This window comes from Cryptomeria japonica, chromosome 4 (genome assembly GCF_030272615.1).
Source record: "Cryptomeria japonica chromosome 4, Sugi_1.0, whole genome shotgun sequence".
NCBI classification, from domain to species: domain Eukaryota; kingdom Viridiplantae; phylum Streptophyta; class Pinopsida; order Cupressales; family Cupressaceae; genus Cryptomeria; species Cryptomeria japonica.
Genome location: NC_081408.1, coordinates 621,821,017 through 621,835,200, shown reverse-complemented (window position 1 = coordinate 621,835,200; position 14,184 = coordinate 621,821,017). Strand labels below are relative to the sequence as shown.

Genomic DNA, 14,184 nt, shown 5'->3' with positions numbered 1-14,184 from the left:
TTGAAGATCACCTCAAAGGTTGATAACATTACAGATCTTCAAATCATAGATGTTCGATTGCTATTTGGGCAAGTAATAATCAAAGAAGCCCGTGGATATGAAACAATTTAAACTGGCATGGAACAGCATCAGAGCTAAGGACTAATGCACAAAAATCAAAGATTTTCTTTGCTAACAAAATTCAAGAGTTCTTGAGAATTTTCAAATTTGTAATTGCAATCCTGCTTAGCTGCTACCTTGGCCACCATTATTAACTAAGAAAGCATCTCAGAAGAATCAGAAAGCTACTGGATAGGATTCAAAGTAAACTACCAACATGGAAAGGTAACTCATTGTCTATAGTAAACCGTATCAAAGAATTATCAAATCATCCTGATGCAGGAGCATCCTCGGGATCTCCACAATCTCGCATCACCCAAAAATATTTGTATTTTTCTTTGGTAGTCTGTGTGCACAAGCCTAACTTGTGCGTGTGTGTTTGTTTTGTGGTGTAGTTTGTTAAGTGCAAGCTTATCTTGAATGCATGTGTGTTGTCTTTGCTGCATGCTGAGCTTCTTAAACACACAACCTCCTATCACTCATCCGTACACAAGCCTAACTTGTGTGTTTGTTTCGTGGTGCAGTTTATTATATGCAATCTTATCTTGCATGCACGTGTGTTGTCTTTGCTGCAAGCTGAACTTCATAAACACACAACCTCCTATCACTCTTCCTGGTTTCTCTTTAGCAGCCAAATCAAGATTCGATTTAATGACTTCTTGATATAGAAACTTCAACTTATTATCAAACCATCTTTAAGTCAACTCATCAACTAAGTTGCCACCTGTTGTGACCTTTCCACACATCGCCCCATTGCTAACGGGGACCCCCTCTTTTCCAGCTTCCTATGTTGTTAGGTTAAGGTTTTGGTTGCTTAGTGGGCAAATTTGTGTTTCCCGTGCCCGAGTCTCGGAGTTTTGATCATGCCTAGTGCCATCTAGGGTTTTTGAAGTGTTAGGATCAAGTTGCAAAAGATGATATTTTTAATGATCCTAAGTTTTGCTAACTGTTAGACCTATTGAACGTTAACGTGTTTTTAAACACACGCATCAAGTGATTCTAAACTGCCAAGATATTCACAAAACTTTTGGAGTTGCTTTCTCGCTCCTAAGCTATTATTTAAGTTGGTTTCGCACTTTATTCCAATATTTTCCTAACGTTTCGCTCATATTTTTGGAAAATTAGTATAAGTCCAGTCAAATTTAAAGTCGCTGAGTGATTTTGAGTGGTTAAAATGATAAAATCCTAAGGGAAATCCTTATTCCAAGGGTTAAACGGTCAAATTCCATGCTAGAGGTGCTTTTCCCCTCACATTCCAGACTACCCAACCCATTCCCCCACTCGAAATCCATAATACATATGGGTTTCCCCTGGAATCCATACTGGCTACTAATTTCCCCCACTGTTTATCCACACCTAGAGCGATTTTCCCCTAGAGATGCTGAAATTTGGCTAAGTGTCAGGATTTATCCAGACCGCCATCAAATTTCCCCTGAGAGTGCGAACTGGAGTGCGGACAGGAATGCAAGGATAATTCCATGCCTGGGTCGATTTTCCACCAGGATTTTTATGACAACTAAATAAGGATTTTTGTCCGGATTTTTATCCAGACTGAGGTTGTTTTTCCCCTGAGCATTTTTGTAAGGATTTTTGTCCGGATTTTTATCCGGGCAAGGATCGATTTTCCACTAGAAACATTATGAAGAGTTTTGAGTCCGGATTTTCATCCAGACTAAGGTAGAATTTCCACTAGGGAGGTATTTTTTCCAAGTTAAGTGAGTTTTGAGTGTGGATTTTTGTCCAGACACACATCGAATTTCCCCTGGGGGGTGATTTTTGCAAAATGAGTGCATTTTTGTCTGGATTTTTGTCCAAACTCGCATCGAATTTCCCCTGGGAGGGTTTTTATGTGCATTTTGATGAAATTGAGCATGGATTTTTATCCAAGCATGGGTCGAATTTCCCTTATGGGGCAAATTTTGACACTTAAGTGATTTTTAAAGGGATTTTTCAATCCCAACCTATAGCGATTTTCCCCTAGAGGCTTTATTTTGAATTTAAATCAAAATATTTTAATAAATAAGCCCCATTCTGATTGCTTTTAAATAATTATTAAATGATTATTTAAATTTAAAAGCAAATTTAATAACTTGCAATAATTATTAAATGTTTCAACCTTCTAGAAGCAAGTTAGGGTTTCAGCAAGCAAGTATTTATACAAGTGTTTTTAATCCCACATTGCTTGTGTGGTGAAAGTTGGAGGTGAAAGCAAGTATATGAGAGGAACTTCAGCATTATTTTATTATTATTTCTGCCAGGTGTCTCCATGAAAGCAATTTTTCTCCAAGTTAGGCAAATTTTTTAGCAAGGCGTTTTTGTGAAGTGTGGGATTGAGGATTTATTTTCCTCCATTTTTTCCAGCTTGCTGATCTATCCTCCTTGGCTGCAATTAAAGACCAGTTTCAGATTTTCGATTTTGCTATGTTTGGTGATTTTTTCCAAATTTAGCAATTTTTTGTAAAAGTTGGCAAAATTCATAATTGAAAACTTGGGCAATTTTTCCTCCACCATTTTCGCTGCTGTTCAGACCTTCATTGTTGCAGATTGCTGCCATTGACATCAATTTTCAGAATTCCATTTTGGCGCTAGACTAAGGAAAAATTCGAATTTGCTTGGAAGGTGTTTGGTGCCATGTTTTGATGATTTTCATACATGTTTGGTGGCTGCCATCACTTCCAGCCTACTGATTCGCTTCAGATCTGAGGTTTGCTTCAGATTTCGACCTCCATTAATGGCTGCCATTAATTTTCAGACTTAAGTTTTTATCGCCCAGCCAATCCCAACTTAAACATTTAGCATTTGGAAGTGTTTTATGGAGTTTTCTATGCATTTTTTAAACCATTTTATCGCTGTTGCAGGTCTGAAACTCCATTGTTAGGCGGTTGTCCTCAGAAATTTTCATTTCCAGCCACCTAACCAATTTTGGCGAATTTGTTTGGGGCTGTTTCCTTGGCAATTTTTCACCATTTTCAGGGATTTAAACCACTTTGCAAAGTGCTGGTAAGTCTGAAGTATCCGATTTTCAGACTTGTCCTCAAAAAACTAAATTTTACCAGACATACTTACATTCCAAAAAATGATTGTTTTCAGCAATAAAACTGATTTTTATTGATTTCATGCACATTTTGAAGATTACAACATGTTTTGAAAGTCTGATTTTCAGGTTGTCTTCAGAACTTTTGACCTCCATTGTTGACTGCGGAAGGTGTCTTCAGACATTCATTGTGTGAAAACACAACCTTTCACACCTTTCCTAAGTCATCATCAATCCCGTATACTCCTTTGCATTTTTTGCTTGCATATTTTCTAAGCGTAAGGAGGTATAAGTGAATTTTTATGGAAGGCTTCCATGCCTTAGTGTTGTCACACATTGAACGTAATTGCTAAAATTAACCAAGTGTATGGATGATTTTCCTGACTCCATGCTCTAATTAGCTAAATCTTTAGAAAGTCGAGAATTTTATTACGAACATTTTCCTAAGTCTAACTTCGAGCTTCGTACAGGTGCGATGTCAAAGTCAGGATACAAGGAAAGAAAAGAACTGTTGAAGACGCTGGAGACTGGATTTTATCCAGAGTTTAAGATTTCATCCAAATGGAAGGAGATTGTTGATACAAACATGCATTTCTTGGACTTCAATGAGATTGAGCGTCGGATGTTCGGAGTCAGAGATCAGGTTCCTCCCCCAGCATATGCGAATATTATGAAGATTGGCATTTTCCATGCCGTTAGATTTCCACAATCCATACAGTGCATTGAGTTGATCCTGGAATGTGCACGATGTTACAATCCACTCACAAGAATGATCAAGAGTCCTAAGGGCGTTGTCATCACCTACCTTGTTGAGGATGCCATTGCAGAGGTGTTCGGAATTCCACGCGGAACAGACATGAAGGATGTGACCAAGGAAGATTATGCAGACAAATACACGAAGAAGATGAGTGTATGCAAGAGTTTAATTAATAAAGAGTGGATGATTGAACCTAGGAATCATCATTCCAAAGCTCCCAAAACACTTACGTGCGTAGATTTTAAGGAGGAATATACTAATTTGATATTCCTACTCAATAGAGTAATGGGGATGCCACAGGGAGCAATATTTCATGGATGGATGTTCTCCTTCATCCAAGATTGTCTTAGAGGAACACTAGTGAATTGGTCCAAGATCATAAGTGACAATCTGGATTTCCAGCTGAGAAATGTAGAGCGATCCAAGTCCTTCGCCATGACTTCCCACCTGGTGTACCTACTTGCACGATTTGTTTCATACAGAGGATTAATATGCAAAGGTGAAGTCGGGAATGGGCAAGGACGATTTAAGAGTTATGAATACTACCCCCAGCTGACTATGCACAGAATTGAAGACTATAAGAGAGTGAATGATGCATTCACTATGTACATCACACGGATGCTACAGGGCGGAATCCACAGAAGATTGTCCAAGGACGTAATAGAATTAATAGAAAAATATGGATTGTGGTATATACAGCTCCCCACTTTCACATACCTTAGCATTCAAGGGTTTCAATCCGAACCCTACAGACTTCCTAGGTATCCAACCGACAGAATGATATTGTTGGAAGTGGTGAGATAGCTTCTAGAGTTCGATGTTATCCAGAGAGAGAAGCACAGGACAGGAATGACATTCCCTATTTCAGTTGGGAAGATGTCAGAGGTTTGCCAATCCGCCATAGCTGCTAGCATTGCAGGTGAGGAGCTTGCATTCTACAGATTTGGTACCTACAAAAAGAGAGAAAGATTTGATCAAGACAAGAAGGTCGGAAGGATCAGAGGAGAGAAGTTCACTCATAAGGTTGACAGAGGATTATTGGGCTAACTTAATGGATGAACAAGCAATGAAGAGAAGAATGTGGTCCAGAATGTTAGTAGATTTCATGAGGAAGTGTGGACTTTTCCTCATTCCTGATCAGGTATTAGATGATAGAGATCATACACACCCACATTATGAGAATGAAATGAAGAAGGCAATCCTATTGCCAAATTGGTCAGAGTCAAAAGAGATTGACCTGAATGTTTTGATGAGAGAGGTCTTGAATTTCTCCCGCACATGGGTAGATATGCAGATGAATAAATTAGTTGACATGAGTGTTCCCTTCACTTATGAAAGGATGAAGCCGAAAGAGTCTACTTCTGAAGATGATCAGAGGACTGTCAGTGATGTCAGGATTCATGCAGACGAAGACAGTCAAGTTCCGAAGAGAAGGAAGAATATGCCTAGAGAAGTCAAGGCCAGAGGGAAGAAGATTGAGGAGGTGAAGAAGAAACAGAAGATTATCACTCCACTCATCATGCCTTCACCCCCTCCCAGTGTCTCATCAATCAAAGTGATTGAAGTAACAGAACAAAATAAGGAGACTCAGCAGTGTTCCAACATAGTGATACTACCAGGGAATATTCAGGAGTTCCATGCCACAACGACATCTGCACCTCCTGATGAGAATAATGATCAGCCGGAATCCCCTACTGTCCTTTTGCAAGTTAGCTTGGGAAATGAAGTATATGATTGGACTAAGGATAATCTTGATGATAATGAGGATGTTATCTCGGCATCCTAATCATTGTTCAATTGTTGGTGATTTTGCTCTTCAAGTGTTGTATTTGCATTCATGGTTCTCAATTCCTCCAAGTTAGATTAGAATTTAGATTAGAATTTATTTTCATGTATGTTAGATTGAGTGGAAGATTTGTTGAATTTATTTGTGTGGAATCCTTAATCCATATCACTAGCCTCTTGCCGCTAGTAAGTGCGCCTTGTGTGGTCAACTGGAGTTTGAGTAAGCATAACTTCAACTATTATGCGTCTGTTGACAAGCATCAACTTGGATGGTGTCTACGTTTGATGGTAATAGTCTGAAAATCATTAAGTATACCTTAGATGATTGCTCTAAGCTTGTGTCAATACCTGATTGTGAGACCTTGCCTTGTTTGATTCCACTAGATCCATTCATCATTTCCTACATTCCTAGTTTTAGAATAGATTTCCTGAACCCTATTCTTTTTCCCCCTTTTTTAGTAAGAAGTAAATCCAGAGCCTTATTGATAAATCTTAAGTTGTCAGCACACCTATTCCGCATCATTCATGATAATCCAAACATTTGCGTAAGTCCCCAAGTGAAACACAACAATTCACATCAACCACTGAACTTACCCACTCGTCAAGACCTAACATGTAGAAACCTTGGAATCATTTTAGTTGATCTCATTCTTAGCATCTGAGGTGATTTTGTTCAAGAGAGGGTAAATTACTTTGGTAATTTATTCTGTATTGTTATGTGCATAAAAAACACATCAACACCATCCTAATAGAAAAAAACCTCATAATTTTCAAAAGTTAAAATGCTCACATTTGCACAAATCAAGAACTAGATGCAATCGATAAGGTGGAATAATAAATTGAAATTCACCTTATAATATATAAGGAAAAGATTATTTTATTAAAAACCTTTTTATTTCCAGCTATGTTAATGGCATCTACAGGAACACTAATTGACCTCAAATTGATTGACACGATACTTTGATATTGGTCCTAGTCCAGCCTAGGTTTGCCAAGGTCCTACCCCAAGCCTTTAGATTTGGCTGGAGTATCCCAGAAATAATTATTTTTAACTAATAGGAGTGAAAAAAAAAAAAAAAAATTAGGAAACTTCCAAAACAATTAACCATAACTAGCAGCTTTCCTTAGCCTTGATCAAGGATAAGGGCAATGAAGCTGCTACAAAGTGTCATTTGCATAGTGCAGCTACCACAAGCACTGCTTGTCATTCCAGCCTATATTATCAATCGACATGCATATGCAATCGGTGCCTAGGCTGGTTCGAACCCAGTTTGCACTCCAAATCTAATCCACTGTGGGTTCGGACAAGGATTTGACTACAGTTTGTGGATCTGGCCTAAACGGAGCCAAGAGAACTTTGGGCATATTTGGTCCCATGAATATCTAGCTTCTCAAAATCAAAACTTTTTTAATTTTAATTGACTTTTCTTCACTTGTTTTTTATTCCAAAAAGGTCTATTCATCCCCAGCCCTAATTTATGACATACAAAACATATGAAAGGCAATTCTATGGGCGATTCTAGAATTTTAGCATTTCTTCACAACATTTTTTGTCAAGCCACTCAGGAAGTGAGCTCTCAAAATGTTGTGCAAGTTATAACAAACAATGCCAAAAATTGTAGGGTTGTTGGGTTATTAGTTGAGGAACGTTATTCACACATGTTTTGGACACCTTGTGCTATCCACTCGCCTCAAAAAACAGGTACCACAATTGATTTCATCAAACAAGTGTATGTTTAGGCTGAAGAGATCCAAATGATCATCACCAAGCACCATATATCACATGGCATATTAAATTTTACTTTTTGTAAATTTAATTTTTTTAATTTTGATTTACGAACAAGTTGTTGAGACCCGTTTTGCATCCAACACAATTGTATTGAGACGACTTGTTAAGGTTTGTAAGGCACTTTCTAACATGGTGATCAGCCCACACTAGTCCATATGGAGGCAATCCAGTAGTACAACACCAATAAAACTTAAGCAAAGGATCCTAGATGACATTTCACGAGATTATGATGAGTATATTGTTTGTTTCATTGAGCCCATAGTGAGCATGATCCATTATAACAATATGAATATGCCTTGTTTAAGTGAGGTATATGATGGCATCAACTCAAAGATCGAGAAGATGAAATTTGTCAAAAATGCAAAAGAGTGAGATCCTTAAAAAAAAAATTCTTAAAAGAACTACACCAAATCATTGTAAACAAATAAAACAAAATGACCAATTCATTGCATCTTCTTGCCTTTGCACTAAGTCACAAATGTTATAGTTCTCAACTCCTTTGTATTGCCACAAGAATTGCCCCATATACAGATCTTTAAGTTGCTCAAGGGTACAAGGCAACACTTTGCATACCCTTTTTTGATTGTGGCATGTAGGTTGCAATGAGGGTTGAGTTTATGGGTTTTGCATGCTCTACTGGTTGTTGTCTTGATACTCTTTGGGACAAGTATATGGTCGGCGCCCATAGTTGGTGGAACTTCCATCACGAAATATACACATACCTACTATTAGAGATTATCATTGAAAGATAATATTTTCCAAATCACATGCCAATCCGAGTTACAAATATATGGGCCAAATAATGGTAACCATGTTCTTTAAAATAGCACTCACGAGTTTAACCAAATGACAAATAGTAACCTGAATAGATTAACAAACTATAACAAAACAAACAAATAAACAATAACAACAAATCATACGGGTAGAGTGATGGAATATCCATCATTCCCCCCATATTACATCATTGTTTTAAAGTACAAATGAGAGAATCCTGATCCTAGGAAAAAACAAATCTAGAGGTGGATTTCCTATCATCAACAAAACCTGCATAATCTGCATCTATGTATCCTATCAAGAAGAATTGATCATTATTTTTATATTCCAAACCATGATTCATTGTACCTTGGATACACCTTAGTACTCGTTTTGCTGCTTTCCAATGACACATTTTTGGTTCTTGCATGAATCTTGATAAATACTTAATAGCAAAACTAATATTTGGTCTAGTTTAAGTCAAGTAAATCAAACCTCCAATCATTTGTCCATAGAGAGTTACATTCACCTAGGGAGATGTATCAGATGTAGATAACTGCAATCCTAATTCCATAGGTGTAGACATGGATTTGGAATCCATCATTCTGAATATCTCAAGCAGTGTCTTGGCATATTCCTTTGAGATACAAAAATATAGTGATTAGTTTGTCATACCTCTAAGGTGAGACAATAGTGCAGTAGCCCAAGATTTGTCATATCAAAAGCCTTCTTAAGATCATTCTTGGTTGTCTTAAACATTGTTTATGAGTTGCCTATGATAACTAAGTCATCAACATAAACATTAATAAGCACAATCAATGTGTAATGGTGAATGTTATGACAAGAGAGATCAATAGTCCGCCTTGGTATGTGGTGCTTGATATGGAAAATGTTTGCCCAAGTTGTGAATTCTCCAAACTCCGTCTTGTGGAGAGGGATGAAAACTCCGCCCAAGTTGTGAACTCTGCAAACTCTGCCCTGTGGAGAGGGATGAAAACTCCGCCCTATGGAGAGATGAAAAGTCCGCCCAAGTTGCGAACTCTCCAAACTCTGCCCTGTGGAGAGGGATGAAAACTCCACCCTATGGAGAGGGATGAAAACTCCACCCAAGTTGTGAACTCTCCAAACTCCGCCCTATGGAGAGGGATGAAAACTCCGCCCTATGGAGAGGGCTGAATAGTCTGCCCTCTGGAGAGAGATGAAAAGTCCACCCTGTGGAGAGGGATGAAAAGTCTGCCCTATGGAGATGCCTAAAAACTCCGCCCAAGGATATGGTGAATGGCAAGTGGAAGTTGAAAAGTCCGCCTTCTTGAACACTCTAAACTCTGCCCCTTCAAATGAACCCCAAAGTCCGCCTTGAAGCATAACCTAAAAAGTCCACCGAAGGTAAGTAGTGTTGTGAGCTACCAAAAGTCTGCCCTCCAAGCAAGGTGAGTGGTGCCTAAGACTCACAAAGTCCGCCTTCATGTGCCAAAGGTATCAAGTTGAACAAAGTCCTCCCTTGGAAGTATGAATATTGGAAATGGACTCCAAAAAGGTTCGCCATGATAAGTGTACCCCTCAAACTCCGCCCTCTTCGTGGTTGAGTTCCAAGTCTTCATGAAAGTCCACCCAAGCATTATGATGGAGCAGCCAAGAGTGATGACAGGAGGTATAGAAAGTCCGCCTTGGGTGATGAAGGAGTTTCAAAGGTATCATCAAAATCCGCCCTGTGAAGTGAAGAAAAATTTCTAAGTATAGGCCATGGTGCAAGGAAGTCTCACCAACTCCACCCAAGTAAGGCACTTAGCTGTTCAAAGTCCGCCCTATGGTGTTAAGGATTATTCCAAGTGTTTGAAGAGGTCATGGTGCAAGGAGGTATTCAAAATCTACCCTATGCTGATCAAGATGTTATCCTTTCAAAGTCCGGCTTAAGGTAGCAAGCACAATTGTTCTCAAGTGCTGCAAAGTCCGCTTAACAACATAGCAATGGATAAGGAAAGTTTCCAAGTGTTTAACCATGATGTCATGAAAGAACCAAAGTCCGCCCTATGCTAGAGCCACTTACCTATTAAAGGAAGCCTTGCTGCAGGTTGAAGTGCCTAACTCTTCTTCAAAGTCCGCCTTCTTGATGCCTTGGTGCCATGTGTTTCTCAAACTCCGCCATCCATGAGCTATAAAGTCCGCACTACACTTGGAGGTCAAGCAAAGTCAACAGCAAGTTCGAAAATAAGTCATTGCTAACTGATTTAGAAAGTTTTGGAAGAAGATAAAGTGCAGATTGAGAAAGAATTCGAACTGTGGATGTAATTAGAAAGTTATGAAAGAAGATATCTCAAGATCAAGTTTGAATTTATGGACTAAAAATCAATTTAGAAACATGCACTTTGTGAACCAAGAAGAAGATTTTCGAACTTGAAGAGATGACAAGCCAACTAAAGACTAAAATAGAACCTTTCTCCATGAATATTCAGGACTGAAGCTAATTTAGAAACATGAATTAGAAGGATATATGCGTGTTTCTAATTGTGAAAACCAACTCTAATACAAGTAAGACATTTCTCCTTTCATTATCACACAACAAAAGTTCAAACTTTCTGAGCAAGTTAAGAGCAAATTTCAGAGTTATCTTGCAGGTTGAAGGGGGTTCAAAGAAGGTTGTCAAAGGTTGAGCGTATTTTTTGAGGCATTAATCATCATTTCCAGCTTTGTCCTTGATAGACTCTGACAGAATTTGGAGTATAACCAGCTAATAGGAGGCAGATCATTCGAATTTTCTGAGTTTTTCTAAAGATCTTTCTGTCTTCTTGTCTTTTTCTTCTCTCCCCATCGAAGGTGAAGTTGGTTTTGAATGCAGATTTACTACATTTTCTGAGTTTTCCAAGTTCATTGGAGGTGATTTTCAGTAAGAAAGATCATGTTGGACTGAATGGGATGAGGGTTTTCAAGATTATAAGACCTAGTTTTTGGATTGAAATTGTAAATATACCTAGAGTGTGGAGTTTACATGTGAAAATTCCATCTTTTTGTGACTAAGTGTCAAGAATAGAGTGAGGATACCAACCACTTAGTCATCAAGATCCTATATATTTAATCTAGTTCTAATTTCTAACTTATTTTCCTTTGGTTTTACAGGTCTCAGATAGAAATAGAAGCGAGATCATCATAGAGATCGCAGCTGGAGTTTCAAGCCAAACGGAAGATTGAGGACAAGTTCACAGGCAAGGTTCATCCGAGCGTGAAGATAGCTAAAATTGGGCGCTATATGGGAAATGTTCCACAAAGAAAATTCCAATTTCCTCAATTATGATGAAGGCATGGAGAAATTCTTCTCCAAATTTTAGGGTATCAAGAAGGAAGGCATGATCGCAGCGAATATCTGAACAGCTTGATCCTATCATTTCATATTTGCAAGGGGTTATCTAGAGCTTTCAACCTCCTCTCGTGCAACATAAATTGGGGCCACGAAGAAGCAAGCATAGAGTCGTCAACAAGAAATTATTCTAAGAAATTCAACAATTTTCCTTCCGAGCTTCATGCGCCTACCAATCATTCCTCTTGAACCAGGGAGAGAACCTTGTCCAGTACTTCAGCCAGACTTGGATTTCAGCGACAAGAACACGTTATCACAGAATTGTACAGCTTGGCGTGGGAAGTGAAAAGAAACACTCCTGATTGGCATCACATGTGTTTTATCATTGACGAGGAACTAGAAATTGTCGCACGTATCAACGCTAAGATAAGAAGAGAGCAAGAGCCATCTCCCATACCTGCTCTTGCACCGCCTCAGCAAGATTAGGAGTGACTCACGCTGCGGTGGCGCCTTGTCATCTTCCGACCAATCAAATTGCTCCAAGTCAACATGCCCAGATTCAATGAACTTGACTTATCCGAAAAGGAAACTAGACGCATAGTTTAGTGAGAATGGCAACTATGCCACTTGTCATGTTCTCATTCATTCAAACTGATAGAGTTTTGGGAAACCCTAATTAGGGTTTATAACTTTCAATCTAGGCCCTTGATCACTATTTGATCTCGATCGTTCATTATTTTCAGAAAACTATATAAGGCTACCTCCTCTCATTTGGAGAGTGTGAGGTTTTTGATATATTGTTGCGTGAAGGTCATTTTTTCAAATAATATATTGCATGTGTGCTTTCTCTTAAGGCTTTGTAATCTCTGTTATTTGAGTGATTAGCATGGTTTCAATTTCCTCAACACATTAGTTAGAAGTTAATTTAGATTTGCTTTCATGTTGTTAGAATTGAATGAAGGATTTGATAAGTATTAATTAACGGTGTATCTCTGCTCATACTTTTGGTGAATGGATGATTTCCATTTCACTGTCCAAAGTTAGTCTGAGCCTATCCCCTGTGTATGCCAACATTTCAATCACAAGTACAACTCATTGAAGATTGCATCGGCTTTGTGCAGTTGTCCTCAATGTGGCGAAGCAAAGTGCGGTTTCCAGAGAACACCCAGTTAATACCGTCTCCAGAATTCGTAGGTTTAGATCAGCTTTCTTAAACCCTATCCCTCTTTCCCTTTTTGAAAGTCTAAATCTCGAAAATCCAAAAAAATGAAAGAGCCTAAAATTGATAAATCTATCCAAGTCCAGAAGCTTGAAAGGCACTTGTAAACGTGAGTCCCCCTTTGAGATTTTCAGCATACACTACCCAAGTAGCTATCCCACTAAAGTCGCTTGTTCGCACATATAGACCTTGGAATCACCAGTGATTTTTCAGGAGAGGATAGAACACCTTTGGGTATCTTATTCTAATGTTTGGTAGACGATAAAACAAACACCAACAGGATGCCCTCAACTCAGCAATCCTTTTAAGAAAGGATTCCAATTGTTCGCCATTCTTCATCTTCAGGCTATGTAGCTGATTCTGCAAATTCAAGATCTGATTCTAATTCCTTGACACATACAAAGAAGATCATAGCAAATAACAACAGAAAAAAGCTCATGCACTGCAGGCCTTAATATGAAGCCAACATAGTATTACTGCACCCGATCCAATGAATCATGGAACATACCAATGAGAAGAGGCCTACCAGTGAGATAAATGACCTACGAGTGCAAACAAAGTACACCAAATGATGTGAATTGCCTGTCCTGACAAAGAATGTATGAAAACCCAAGTGTGAGGTCATTACGCACCCTTACCAACAAGCTTCGACACTACTGTTACAAGACTCCAAACTCAAGCCGCCTTCTACTAAGCCGACTTCTAACCTGCTCTGATACCATATAAAAGATTATCATTGAAACATAATATTTTTCATATCATATGCCAATCTCCCATACAAATGTATTGTAACCATGTCCTTTAAAATAGCAGTCACGAGTTTATCCAAATAACAAATAATAGCCTGAATAGATTAACAAGCTATAACAAAACAAACAAATAAACAATAACAACAAATCATAAGGGTTGAGTGACGGAATATCCAACACCTACAACCTCTTGCGATCAAAATTATATCACAAGTAAATTTTATAATTCAATTTTTTAATTCTGGAACTCTTAACTCTCTAATTTTGTCTTAATAGGTTGCTAGTCATATCTGCATCTAAGAAGAATTCAAGCACATCCACTCAATAAAGCGCAATAGACTAAAGTCGGAAAAGGAAGAGGAATTGATCTATGTGCATTCAAACTTGGGGATCCTTACACACAAAGAAAGTGGCTTCAAGCTAGAGAGTACACACCTGGATGCTTTCACTGCCCATTTTGCTGCACTTGATATTAAAGATGACTATGACCCACCTAGTGACCATGAGAGTGCCAGTGCGAGCAGCACTATTTGTGAGTCTTCTAATTTACCACAACATTGATCATCTAATATGAATGATGATGATGATATTTTTTATGGTACATATGATATTTGATCAATGATGGCTCATTGTTGCCACTTGACATTATTATTTTTTAACTTTAAAGTTTAATATATATCATGAAATTCGTGTTTTTGACTAATATT

General features: G+C 38.3%; 1 protein-coding gene across 1 annotated transcript in view; it reads right to left on the bottom strand.

Moving 5' to 3' along the window:
• The window catches only part of LOC131079072 (callose synthase 10), a 184,562-nt gene that overhangs the window by 74,187 nt on the left and 96,191 nt on the right, over positions 1-14,184 (bottom strand). The window lies entirely within an intron of this gene.